General features: G+C 32.2%; 1 protein-coding gene across 1 annotated transcript in view; it reads left to right on the forward strand.

The window, feature by feature from the left end:
* Positions 1–12926, forward strand: part of LOC118182209 (uncharacterized) — a 598191-nt gene that overhangs the window by 53814 nt on the left and 531451 nt on the right. The window lies entirely within an intron of this gene.

A 12926-nucleotide genomic window follows, 5' to 3' on the forward strand; every position in this document is an offset into this window, starting at 1 on the left:
TTTCTTCAGTTTTCTTCGCTTAACTAAAATTGCTCTTAATTTAGAAGGAAAGGGAAATGGCATAGAGTTACCTTTTATAGAACATATTATATCAGTAACTAAAAGAAGAATAGAAATGAGCAGAGTCTGTTCGTATAATGCAAGGAAACCTTCTTTAAACGAATATGACGATTCCAAACAATTTTGATTTTTTCTGGAAGGGGGGCTCACCTTAGAGAACATGATTATCTGCAATGTTCAATACAGTTATTTAAGTCTGATCTAAGAAACACTGGACAATTTCATAAATGGTTGTCTTTCGAATATAGTCTCCGTAAAAGATTTCACTGTATATCCAAAATTAGTGGTTCGCGTTTTGAAGATTCTAAACTTATCTTTTTCCTTAGTCGCTAGCAAGAGAAAATGGGTTTATAGCGCAAGGCTGGATCTCTTACTAGCATCATTATACATTCTAGTGAGTTGTAGTTATTTGCTAATTGCCTCTAATGACTATGATCAAAACCTTTGAAAATCATATTACAAGTATGCATACATTGCGAGTACTGCTAAAGGTTTTCTTATTCTAATTGTAAATAATTTCATCTGACATGATATGTTCAACTATTTAAACAGTACCATTATATGTGTATTAATTTTCTTTACATTTTTTAAACTCGGTTATTGTACAAAATAAAATCATAGAAATTGGTTTTGCAATATTTAAAATTATTTTTAGACATTTATTCTGTAAATATTAAATTTTGATGAAGTTGTGTTACGAAGGATTTAGTTTGTATTGCAGCAGATTAGTAAGTATTAATATTTATGCTAAGAGGGAAAAGGCGGAGGTAGAAGACTTTAGAACAAGTTAGTTATATTTGACCGAAAGTACCAATTTGTAGATGTTCTGAAATTTGACTAATCTAAATTTTAGTAAGAATTTTGACATTTTTTACGTTACTGTATTGAACTGGATATTCGTATAGGATATTGGAATCTGACATTGGTATGGGAAACTACGTTATGCAGTTCATAGAAATACATAGTTGATGGAGATCATTTCATTATTTTCTTCCTGATTTGCAAAGAAAGCAATGAATTTTAAAGTAAAACTGTTATCTTCTTTTCGGAAGATATTTCATCTCACACTGCTGCTTTTAAAAGCTTTTTTAGCAGAATGACAACTCGTAGGGACAACTCGTAGTGCGAGGCAGCTCTGCCCTGGCTATTGGTCTTTCAGATTAGCGCCACCCCACACAAAATTCAATCTACCATGTGGCGACCCTATAGAGCAAGGGCAGACAAGGCAGTACCCGTACGGTCTCTTCTGAGCCTTTGTCTGTCCCAAGAACCCTCAGACCTTCTGCGAAGTCTGTTTTTATACCTCCGTGGTTGAGACTGCCGAGGTACAGATCCTAAGCAGTACTTCCCAGGCATTCTCCTGAGTTAACCCACGGGTACATTCGAATATCTATCATATCCTTGGATACGAGCCTGTGTGACTTTTGTCTGTTCTTAAAACTTAAAGAAATTTATCCCGTCTCATTAAAACCTATGTTGATAGTGATATAGTCAACATTTTGGATGGAAATTACAAAGAAAATATACGCATTTGTTATGGTAAGTTATGCTCTGCAAATGAATTCTTCATCACATATAAACATTTTGCCACCATTATATGTCCTTTCAGGGTAACTATTAGCTTTCTTGATATGTTTGTAAATTTTAATTATGTGGCCTGAGGTGAGTTATGCATTTCGATTATAGTAGTAAACCTATACTTAAAATTACACTTTGGCTTTTACTGAAGTGAATTGAAAGTTGTGCTTACAAAGCCACCCCTTGAATTTTACTAAATAAAATCAACATTACTTATAACATAAAGCAAAATATTTAGTTATTCTTTGATTAAATCATTTGTATAGAAGCACAACTGAAATCATTTAACTACACATAAAGTAAGAAACAATGTCTAGAATTGAGCAAAAGGAAATTTATGTCGCGTACAACAATTATTCATGCAACAACGTTTTGAATATTACATAACACATATTTACATTATAAACTTGAACTGTGATTATAAACTTGAACTGAAAAAGTAGAACTGTGATTTTATTAAATTGTTATGCCTTGAAAATATTGCATATTACATATATTTTGGGTAAATGCAAATCTGTTTTTCAGACCAGTGATTAGTAATAATTGTTTACAATAATTCAACTTTTCATTTTCAGCCTTTCAGTTATTGTTATTTATTTTTTATTTAATTTTTTAATTTTATTATTTATATTTTTTTCTTTTATACGCATATAGCAATATCTTAATTATCAACTGCTTGCTTCATTGTTTTTGCCTCGTTATATTCAGTTTATATTCATAATTTATTTTAAACTTTATTTATATCTCTTATCATTATTAAAACATTAAATAAATTCTGCCATATTCCATTTTAGTTGCTTTCTGGATTTCATGTTTGTCTCCTCCGCTAGCTGTCAAATCCTAAAATAACATTATTATTATCTAATTATCTAAAGTTAGCTTTCTATTTCTTATACGTTGAACAATCGAAAAACAATATTTTCATAAGGAAATATACGAGGGCCATCCAGGAAGTAGATTACGTTTCCGTCTGTGTCCGCTAGGGGCGGGGCTAGCGCGGCCATCTTGGGGTCAGAGCGTTGCGCAGCTCAGTCTGCATCTAGCCGTGCTAGTGAGAGGTTCGTGCTGTGCTCCGTTCAGATACTGTGACGGTTTGAAATGTCTGCGTTAATTGAAAATCCCGCGAGCTGCGAGGTGCGCTCAGTAATAAGGTTTCTGACTGCAAAAAACTGTAAACCGATAGAAATCTATCGGCAGCTTCGTGAAGTGTATGGGGACAACATTATCACTGAAGGTGGAGTGCGTCAGTGGGTCATAAGATTTCAAAATGGCCGAACCAATGTTCACGACGAAGATCGAAGTGGGAGACCCAGCATAGTGACCGCCGAACTTCTCGAAAAAGTCGATGCTAAAGTCCGTGAAAATCGAAATTTCACAATAACGGAACTTTCTTTGAGTTTTCCACAAATTTCGCGAAGTTTGTTGCACGAAATCATTAGCGAAAAGCTTGGTTACCACAAGTTTTGTGCAAGATGGATTCCAAAAATCTTGACAGAGGACCACAAAAATCAGCGAATGGCTGCAGCGTTGAACTTTTTGAACGCTTACCATAAGGATGGTGACTCTTTACTCGATCGCATCGTTACTGGTGACGAAACATGGGTGAAACATGTGAACTGTGAAACGAAATTGCAATCAATGCGTTTTGATGACGACGCACAGCTGCAAGAAGAGGTAACGAAGTGGCTGAAGGCGCAGGCGGCCGAATTTTTCGACGAAGGAATTTCCAAGCTCGTACATCGCTACGATAAATGCCTTAATTTGTATGGTGACTATGTAGAAAAGTAATATTTGAGTGTGGCTTTCATCTGTATATAATAAAATTTGTTTCCTATACTTTGTTTATTTTTTTATTCCAAAACGTAATCTACTTTCTGGATAGCCCTCGTAATAGCAGTCTTATGCAAAATAAATCTGCATAAATTTGTTTTCACGCTTGCACTTAAACATCATGTTATATACATTTTCTTTCTCATTTCTCAAATGTATATCTTAATAAATATTTCCATTTATATGTGTAAATGGCTTTTCCATTTAGCTACGTAAATTTTTAAAGTACACTTCATATTCTTCTCTGCGTTCTTTTTATCTTCCATATGGTATTTCTTTGACATTCTCTCTTATATTCGCATTTAGTCGTCCAGTATATATAATATTATCTATTTTCTGCCGCAATGTTTCTTTTTGTACATTTTTAAACATTTATATTCTTTGGTTACATTTGCTCAATTCTAAAATATATATTTTTGATTATTTATGAATTATTTAAAATGTTTCATATCATTCTCCATGTTATTGCTGTAAGTTTATTTATAAATCACAAGCGTTTTCCATATGTAAGATAGTTTCATATCCAATTTGTCTTTATTCGCTTAAAACTGAAAATCTTTTCCTCGTATCATTTAACAATGCTTGTTCTCTAAAAATGTACTTAGATATGAATAATTCGTGCAAAAAGAGTTATAATAATATCTATGAACATAGTTATCTGATACATATATTATAGATGCCAGAGGAAATTCTAAAAATCTCCATAAAAATATTCTATGACATTCTAGAATATATGGCTAAAATGGGAGGGAATTAAAGAGGACAGAAACAAGCAAATATTATTATAGTGGATGGATGGACGCGTAAGCGGCACGTATAAGTACTGCCACGTAAGGAAGCTATGAATAATATCAAAAGAAAGAAAATTCTTAGTGATTTAGCTTTTCACAACAGGTGCCCGAAAATGTAACTATTTATAGTAATACAAGGTTCACAGCCCCGATATATGGGCTGGCGTACATTAGGAAAGCTGTCAGACATCTCACCCAGAATTGGCAAGGCCACTCTAGATCTTCATTGGATTCTATAGGGCCGTCATCGATGATACAGTGAATTTGCTTTTAGATGAAAAAATCCACATCTGTCAAATTTGGTGATCCAAGAAACTGCTGATCCAATCCAAGAAACATGTTCAAATCTATGCATGTCAAATCTCTTGATCGTTGTGTCCAAGAAACATGTTAACATATTCTGATTCAATGTAGAGGAGTTTCACAGTATCTTCCTCTGCCCATATCACGCCCACAAGCACGGACGATCTAATCTTGCATGACTCCTAGTTGATACGCTCAATCGTTTGCCGATTCGGCAGTTGTTTACTCGGGATTTGCTCTCTGTATATCCTTTGAGCAGCTGCTCCAATAACTTTCAATACATCCGCGATGATCAACATGCTTGTGTAGTTATGCATGCCGTTTGAATATTCGAACGGGAACCCCTTTTAACTACTGATTTTAATAGCTCGCACCGTGCAACCATCAACATACCATTACCACACAAACATTTCATTACAAACCCTGCCTGATTCTGTCAACTCTAAACGACTTTACAATTATTCTAGATATTTTTTAATCACTCAGTGGAAAGTATAATAAAAATGCTGTGAACATGTTTTCAGCTTAATTTATAGTTTCAGCTTAGTTAAATAACAATAATTTCTAAATTTTCTCATATGCAGACAATTCATCAGAGTTTTTTTTTTTACTCTTTCATCTTTATTTCGATTGTATGTTAAATTATGCACATAAAAGAAGTACACTCGAAAGCCAGAGGATTTTAAAACAAAAGCATTATGTTTTATTTTGACTAATGAATTTGCTTGTTCGAATATCCGTAATTTATTTTATCGCTTGTTGCACAGTTAGTAAAAAGAAGTAATTTCTCAGAACTGTGGTTTAATAAATGGAAATATTTTCTTCCCTGCTCAAAATAATAATAGTTAAAAAAATAATTATTTTAAAGGAGTGAAAGAAAACTTAGTTCGCTTCTCTTAACCTACACTACATAGTAAAAAGTCACAAAACATTTCTGGTTTCACACAACTCTTTGAATTTCTAAACACAACTCTTTGAATTTGAACCCGTCGCTCGAAACAAAAATGAAAGAAAAATGAAATAAAAAACCTTTCATGTCCTTGTTTGGAACTTTTTATTTTAATAAATGTATAAGAACATTCCACGTATTGAGTAAAATGTCTTGAGAAAGTTGATTAAAATTTCTAATGTTTATGACACAATACGATTTTGGGCTTCATAACTTTTTGCAATAGCTTTTGAGTCCTAAATGCACTCATGACTCAAATTTTAATGGTAAGTGTTCGTTAAAACGTGCTATGTTTAGTGCCAAAGTTACAGAACAATTCGTGATGTACTTCTTTGCAGATTCCAAAATACCTAAAAATACTATTGTCCTGTGTCGTTTGACTGCATCTGTTAAAATCAAATATTTCTGCTATATTTTTATTTATTTAAAATTTAAAACAACTTCAGTTTTATTTGTGTATATTTACGATGCTAAAAAGGCTTCATCTTGTTTGGAAATATTCTTAATGCTTCCTGTAACAAATTTAATACAACTTAGTTACAAAACCACTCTTTCGAAGAAGATAACGTTGAAACATCAAGACGAAATTACATGCGTCATGAAATGTTACATGACGTCATTACAACTCTGATGAAATTAACGCCATAAAGAGTAAGACGATGAAATAAACCTCATTTACCCTTTATTCTATTCCAAGATTATATTCACTGGACCAGTAGGCAGAAGTATAACTCTGAAGGATAAAAGAAAAGAAAAAAAAGAGTACTGCACGTTCTTCTTATGACGTTAAAAATTAATTCAACAGGGTAACATTCCTTTTGGATTTTCTATCCGTATGATCTCCCTATGAAAACATAGTTGATTCTAAATGTACATTTCACTAAACAGAAAACATACGGGAGCACAATTTTCTATTTCTCATTTTGATTGATGTACATGAGGTTTGTGTTTCTTTCCTCACGTTTGTTCCTGTAGGTTTACATTTGTTTTCTCCTTTACTGTGAATTTAAAGACTTCCTGGAAGCTCTCCAGGAATAATAAATAAATAATAACAAATTTTTAATAATCAAAAATTTTTAATTTATATTTGCATGGAAAAAATGTAGTGATTTCTGGAGATTGAAAGTAGGAAGAATAATTGCACCATGCAATAGTAGTAACTGAAGCCAAAAATTATTCGTTCAATTTTTCTTACAAAATGTGATAAAACATATTCTTAAATTTAAAAACATAATTGAGTATGAAGATAATTTTGTATATTTTCTATGTTTAAGACTTGCTGTGAAATCTCGGTTTACGAATTTAATTCATTCCTGAAGGTCGGTGCGTCAATCGAAATGTTAGTACACTGAAATAGTTTTTCCCATAAGAAATCGTAATCTATCGTAATCGTAATCGTAATCGTAATTTGTGGTTCAGGAGACGTAAATCTCCTGAACCACAAATAATACGTTATTTAAACTCTATAGCAGTACCTTATAAACCTTTTCATAATTAAAAACTAATAGAAATCATTAAATCTAAGATACAAGTAAATGTACCCAAAATTAAACAGAAAAAGTAGAAAAAATGTAACTAAACGTAATTAATTTCTGAATTAAGGAGCGTAGACGGCATAAATGTAAAATAAGGAGGGCCGTGATATTGCTGCTTGAATGCAAAACTTCTTTTCATTAAAATGTCACGTGGGTGTCTTAGGAGCCATTTTATTTCATATTTTTTCTGTATATTTAAGCAACATTCTACTCTGCTTGAAACTCACTGGACCTCCATTTTAATCAGAATTTGTCCAATTAACTTTTTGTTGCGTAGGTTTTTAAGATGTGTTTTAATGTGAAACGTGGCATTGTCTTTCTTTATCAGGATGATATAGTTTCGGAACAACTTTGCATATTAGACAATGTGTAATATGCTATATTTCTATAGAATATAGCATATTACACTTTCAGTATAGCCCAATAAATTCCTCGGCCGAATTCATGGGCTTGGCTGAATATATGGCTTTCTCATTCGCTGCCAGGCTCTGTTAGTACACGTTACTTTAAGTGTTAATTTCCAGAAGACCCTGAGTGTTAATTTATGTCGCTTAGGTTACCTCAAAACACTTTTGAATATCATATGGTGTCGTCTTGATTGTTGCTAATTCGAAATACCGTTCTTCAACTGAGGCATTTTTTTGTTCGGAATACTTGCTTGTAAACCAAATTGTTCATGAAACAAGACGTTCGAGAGCCCATACTCCATTGTTTTATAAGTGAAAAGCAACTAAAACTTCCCTAGTGATTAACAACCTAAGACCACAACTTGAGAAAAATACTTTATCAAAAAAAAAAAAAATTACAGACGTCCAGCTTCTTTTGCGGAGGAATTACTTTCCAAAGCGACATTCATACCGTGAATTTGTTCGCAAAATGCTACTAGGTTCGCTATGCTTATCTTCTAACAGCATTCATGAGATAAGGGCCATGAAATATTATCAAAATGTTAAATACAATGCATTATAAATAAAAATTTAAACTAAATAAAGAATTATTGTAGACTACATTACGTGTCTTGGATGTTGTCTTTGAGGCTTCAAGTGAGGAGGAAGCTAGTAGATCTTTAGATGGATGGGGGGGAGTCAACTGCTGATTAGCTCCTCTGAAGGCTTATTGACAAGCAACAGGTTTCTTTATGATTAGAAAGCTGTATGAGAAGTAAAGGAGTTGGCATGTTATATGGGCTAACAGCAGCGATTTCTGAAGTGTCTTTCTTAAGTATCTAAATTTGTCTGAACAGGATTTTATTTTTCTTCTCTCGTAAATAAGACGATAGCATTGTGTGGTATCGTTCATGGTTGTTTATTTTCTTTTCGGCTCCGAACACATTTAATTTTTTAAGAGCAAGTTTGTTCGTACCTACGAAAGTTCGTAAAGTGAAAGTTTTTCAAATGGGGAGCGTCTGTACATAATGATCATCCCCTGTTTTCATGTTCTCTAAGGTGACCACTATCAGAAAATTTCAAAACTGTTTGGAACCGAAGGTGGTAACCTTAAGGAGGTTTCCTTTTATACGCTGCGTAGGTAATATTCTGCGTAGGTAATAATAAGAAAATTCATTGACTAGGGGCGTCAAATTATTTTTCGCCCACTTCCATAACCTAATCAAATGATGACTTTAATCAATCTAGCTGCACATAGGTTTTTGTCCTTAAAAATACAGCGTAACTCCACGGCCGCATATTTTCTATTAACGTTTTAGATAACATCCCATCGCTAGGCTTTTGAGTTTTTAATTCTTGAGTATAAAGTAACATATTTTTGGGAGCGAAACGTATTCTTTGTTTTTTACAAACGGTAAAATACGGTAAATAAAGGTACGTAAAATTCTAATTCGAATTAAATTAAATATATAATTTGTCTTTTGAAGGCAGGCAACAAAAATAGCTAATTCTACAGATAATGGAATAAACATTTCCCCGAAATAGTCCATTTATGCAATAGAACTTCTGTTGCAAAAAAGTGCACGCGATCATTCAGTTTTCAACTTTCGTGATATTTTTTTTAATTGTAGATTAATAAATATTTTGCCTAAAATCAAATGCACCTTAACCGAGATGAGCATATATTCCCAACTGATAATCTCCTTTTTCTTTTCCAATAAGTGAGTTTCCATAATTAAGTGAAAATTAATAACTTTTTATAAGCACATGTCAGTTTTAAATGCTTAGAATTGAGATTCATAGTACAGCATGTTTATTAATATTTTCATGTTAATTATGTTTGGAATTTTTATGTCTCAGTGTTAGTTTTATAGCAGATCTCTTTAGATATTTCGAAGAAGACTAATATGAATCTTCCTCGAAAGAGATAACATATTCTGCGAGATCAAAACATAAACAATATAAATATTTGAAATATTTGTTTTTCGAAGAATAGTTTTGCTCATTGAAAGAAAGGTCCTTCATTATTTGTCTCCAAATGCTCAAAGTGTTTCTAAAGTTAAACTTTATGCCGTTTTAAATTTCACATACTAAAAGGAAGTAATAATAAATTTTTATGTCTTATATGACTAATTTTTATCTAATAATTCTGAAAATCTGTTATCTAAATGAAGCAAAGATTACTTAGATCTAAATGAAGCAAATTTTAGTTAAATCTAGTTATAGATTTCAAAAATACTTTGTGCATTTGCATTATAATTAACCAAATTTACGATCTATGTATTTTTATTGCTAACAATAAAAAGAATCTTGGCCTCAGAATACTCCTGTGTTACATTTACATTACTAAAACAATAGCCGTGTTTAATGACCCTTAAAAATCTGCTTGAATTCAAAAGCGTTGTTTGATTGCTTTGATAGATGAATTATCTTTTGTGGATGGAATATACCAATAACATCAATTTGCGGCGCATAAGTGCATATTTTGGAGACACAGCGACGTAAAGTGAGGTTGAAGGCGATGTTCTTCGAGTCATTAGTGAAGGACTCTCGAAAACCGCCGATGGCACTTCCCCCATTAATTGACCGCGGAAGCATGTGACACATATCAACCCAAGTCGTTAATGGCGATTAATTTCTTTCCGTCTCAGGATTCTACGAAATTCCTCCCGCCGGAAGGGGGAGCTCCAGGATTCCGCTCTCCCCTCAGGAGCACACGGATCGCGTGAAACCATTCTCCGGTTATGAATTAGATAGAAATTCATCCAACATTTAAACTGGGAACTTGTTATCGACAGGTTGCTTGCTCATTTGGCTATTTATGCCGAATGAACTGTTGGAAAATAACAGTTAATTCCTCACATTTGCCTAAGGATGGAGACCATGGGATTTATACAAATCGTTAATAATGGTATACCTCTTCCTACGCATTTAACTTAGGTAATATTGCATTAAAGTAATTTTATTACTATTTTAAACTGGAAATTTGTTTCTAAAAGAATAATTTGTTCATTTTTCTGAAGATATGAAGTAGATTGCAGATTAAAAGTGGGCATATACCCCCTTCGAGACACGGCGAATGAAATATTGTGCTGCTGCTGAAAAAAGGTTTTTGCCATAGATTTTATCTGTAATCATAATGTGACGCAGGAACTGTACAAGATATTATCTTTAACCTTTGCAGAGAAAGATTAAAGTAAATCGAATATACTTTTAATTCGACGCTATAGTGAATGAAAATCCTATGTAATTGTTGAAAGATGCTTACTGTATCAGATCTTAATTATCAGCAAATCACCTTTATTGTGCTGCTTGTGGTTTCTTATAAATAATAATGTTATAGTAATTAATGGCTTTAGCACGTTGTAGTTCATATCGCTTAACCTTAACGACAATGTGATCAATTACACAGATGAACAAAAGTTTCAGTGACTATTACATACGCTTTTTGCATGTTTATATTATATAAATAAATTTCACCTTCAGGTTCCATTTTTATATAGCAGGACGTCTCACTAACGCTGGTGTTCCAGGTAAATTAACAACCGAGAACACTGCTTCTAATCACTTTGGTTTAAGTGATTTTGCTCCCGACTTAATAAAAGATCAACAGAAGATGATGATACCAAAACAGAAATTACAGAATCTCTTCGAAATTATCATAAAGATATGCAGTTTCTTTCAAAAGGTGGAGAATTTATTTTAAAATGTTTATTTTGTAAAAGATTACTTTTCTACATTTAAGTCATGTCGATTCATGAGTTAAAGATTTAGTTCACTAGTATAATCCAAACCCTTAAATGCATGTAGTTGCCATTTGGCAATGTACTCATGTTTAGTATAGTAAATAAAAGCAAAACTCAAATTTTAGCTTACTGTATAGTGTAACCAATTGGATACACACTGTTTACGTATTATATAGTTTGAAGGTTTCAGTGTGATGGCACTACTAATGGTGTAATGGTCATTATTGTGAGTTGATGTGTAGGGTGTGGATAGCATTTGTATCAATAATTCTTTTATTTTGTGTTTGTTGTTATTTTGATGTATTAGAGGATTTTGAAGCCAAGTTTTAAAATCTTTTGAACAAGTTTATAAGGTATGTATTATTACATAAGATTGTTATAACACATTTGCCTATCATATTTTTAAGTAACTGTTTATAATATTTTTTCAAAACTTGGAATAAAAACTTGGTTTAGATTTTTTATTTTTCCTATTTTATTTGATACCAATTCTATATTTATGACCTCAAAAAGAAAAATTCATGCATTAAAGGGTTAAACAGTAAAATCTGTGCATAAGCTCCATGCAAATAATCTTAAAACAATCTGCTTCGTGTTTATGTTCTTTTGCGAAGGAATTGATTGAATAATGTGTTTTTTATTAATAAGATTACAAAAGGTTATTCCTATGTTATGCTTCAACATTACAACATTAAAATAGAAGTGAAAATGTGAAACATTTATTCGTTGGTATAAATTACGAAAAGCATTCATGACGTATTTGTAAAGATTTGAAAGTATAATCTCTTATCGATATGGTTCACACAGTTGACGGTTCCGAGAATGGCTAGTAGGAGAGAAGCGAAACATTTTATTAAGATATCCTGGGCTAGAAGAGTGATAGTAACTCCATGGATTAAAGGATGTTTCTGAGTACATAGTTTTGTTATTAAGAGTGTACTTACCACATTTTCTTGTCAAATAGATTTAATAGAGAACTTTACAGAAAAGGTGGTTTGCAGATAAAAGGAGTTTTTCGCCTAGAACCAAGTTACTTCTAATCTAGTTACACCAAAATTAAAGAAAGTATTTTTATTGGTTCTCAAATTAGGGAACTAATATCCTGAATTTAATGGTACCTGGGAAAAAACTGAATTTGATACATGGAAGCCTTTTACAAATATCGTAATGAACTTCTCAGATTATCAGAAGGCAGAAAATGGCAAAAAACTAATTAAGATGCTTTTGAAAACTATAAACCAAGGATATGTTACTTAAAATTCATTTATGCGATCTAGTCTTGATTCTTTTTCACCAGAGAAGTTAAGAATCATTAATGAGTAGCAAGTAAATATATCATATCCCGTAGGACATATCTGAAACAAACACAAAAGACAAAAACTAATATATAAAAATATTAAATTCCAAAATTCAGCTCGATTTTAAAGAATAATCACTAAAATTATATTGTAAGATAGTTATCACTGATTGTTATTGCTTCCACAAGTAAAATAACGCTATTTTTTACAAATAAGTGAATAAAACATTGTATAATCAGAAAATGTTGTCAATAAAAACATTAGTTTTTGGATCAGAATCAGTGCAAAAATTATTTTAAGTTAGCATTTGAATTATCTGTAAAAGAAAGGATTTAAATTTCATTATTTAGAGTTATATGTTTTAACATTGTATTTCTGCAGAACGGATTTAGAGAGTTCTTAAAGTGCTGAATTGAACTTTAAGAACTGAATAGTAGTTTGCAGGAAGTT

This window comes from Stegodyphus dumicola, chromosome 3 (genome assembly GCF_044657685.1).
Source record: "Stegodyphus dumicola isolate Sdum_Otavi_A_Nest chromosome 3, ASM4465768v1".
Taxonomy (NCBI): Eukaryota; Metazoa; Arthropoda; class Arachnida; order Araneae; family Eresidae; genus Stegodyphus; species Stegodyphus dumicola.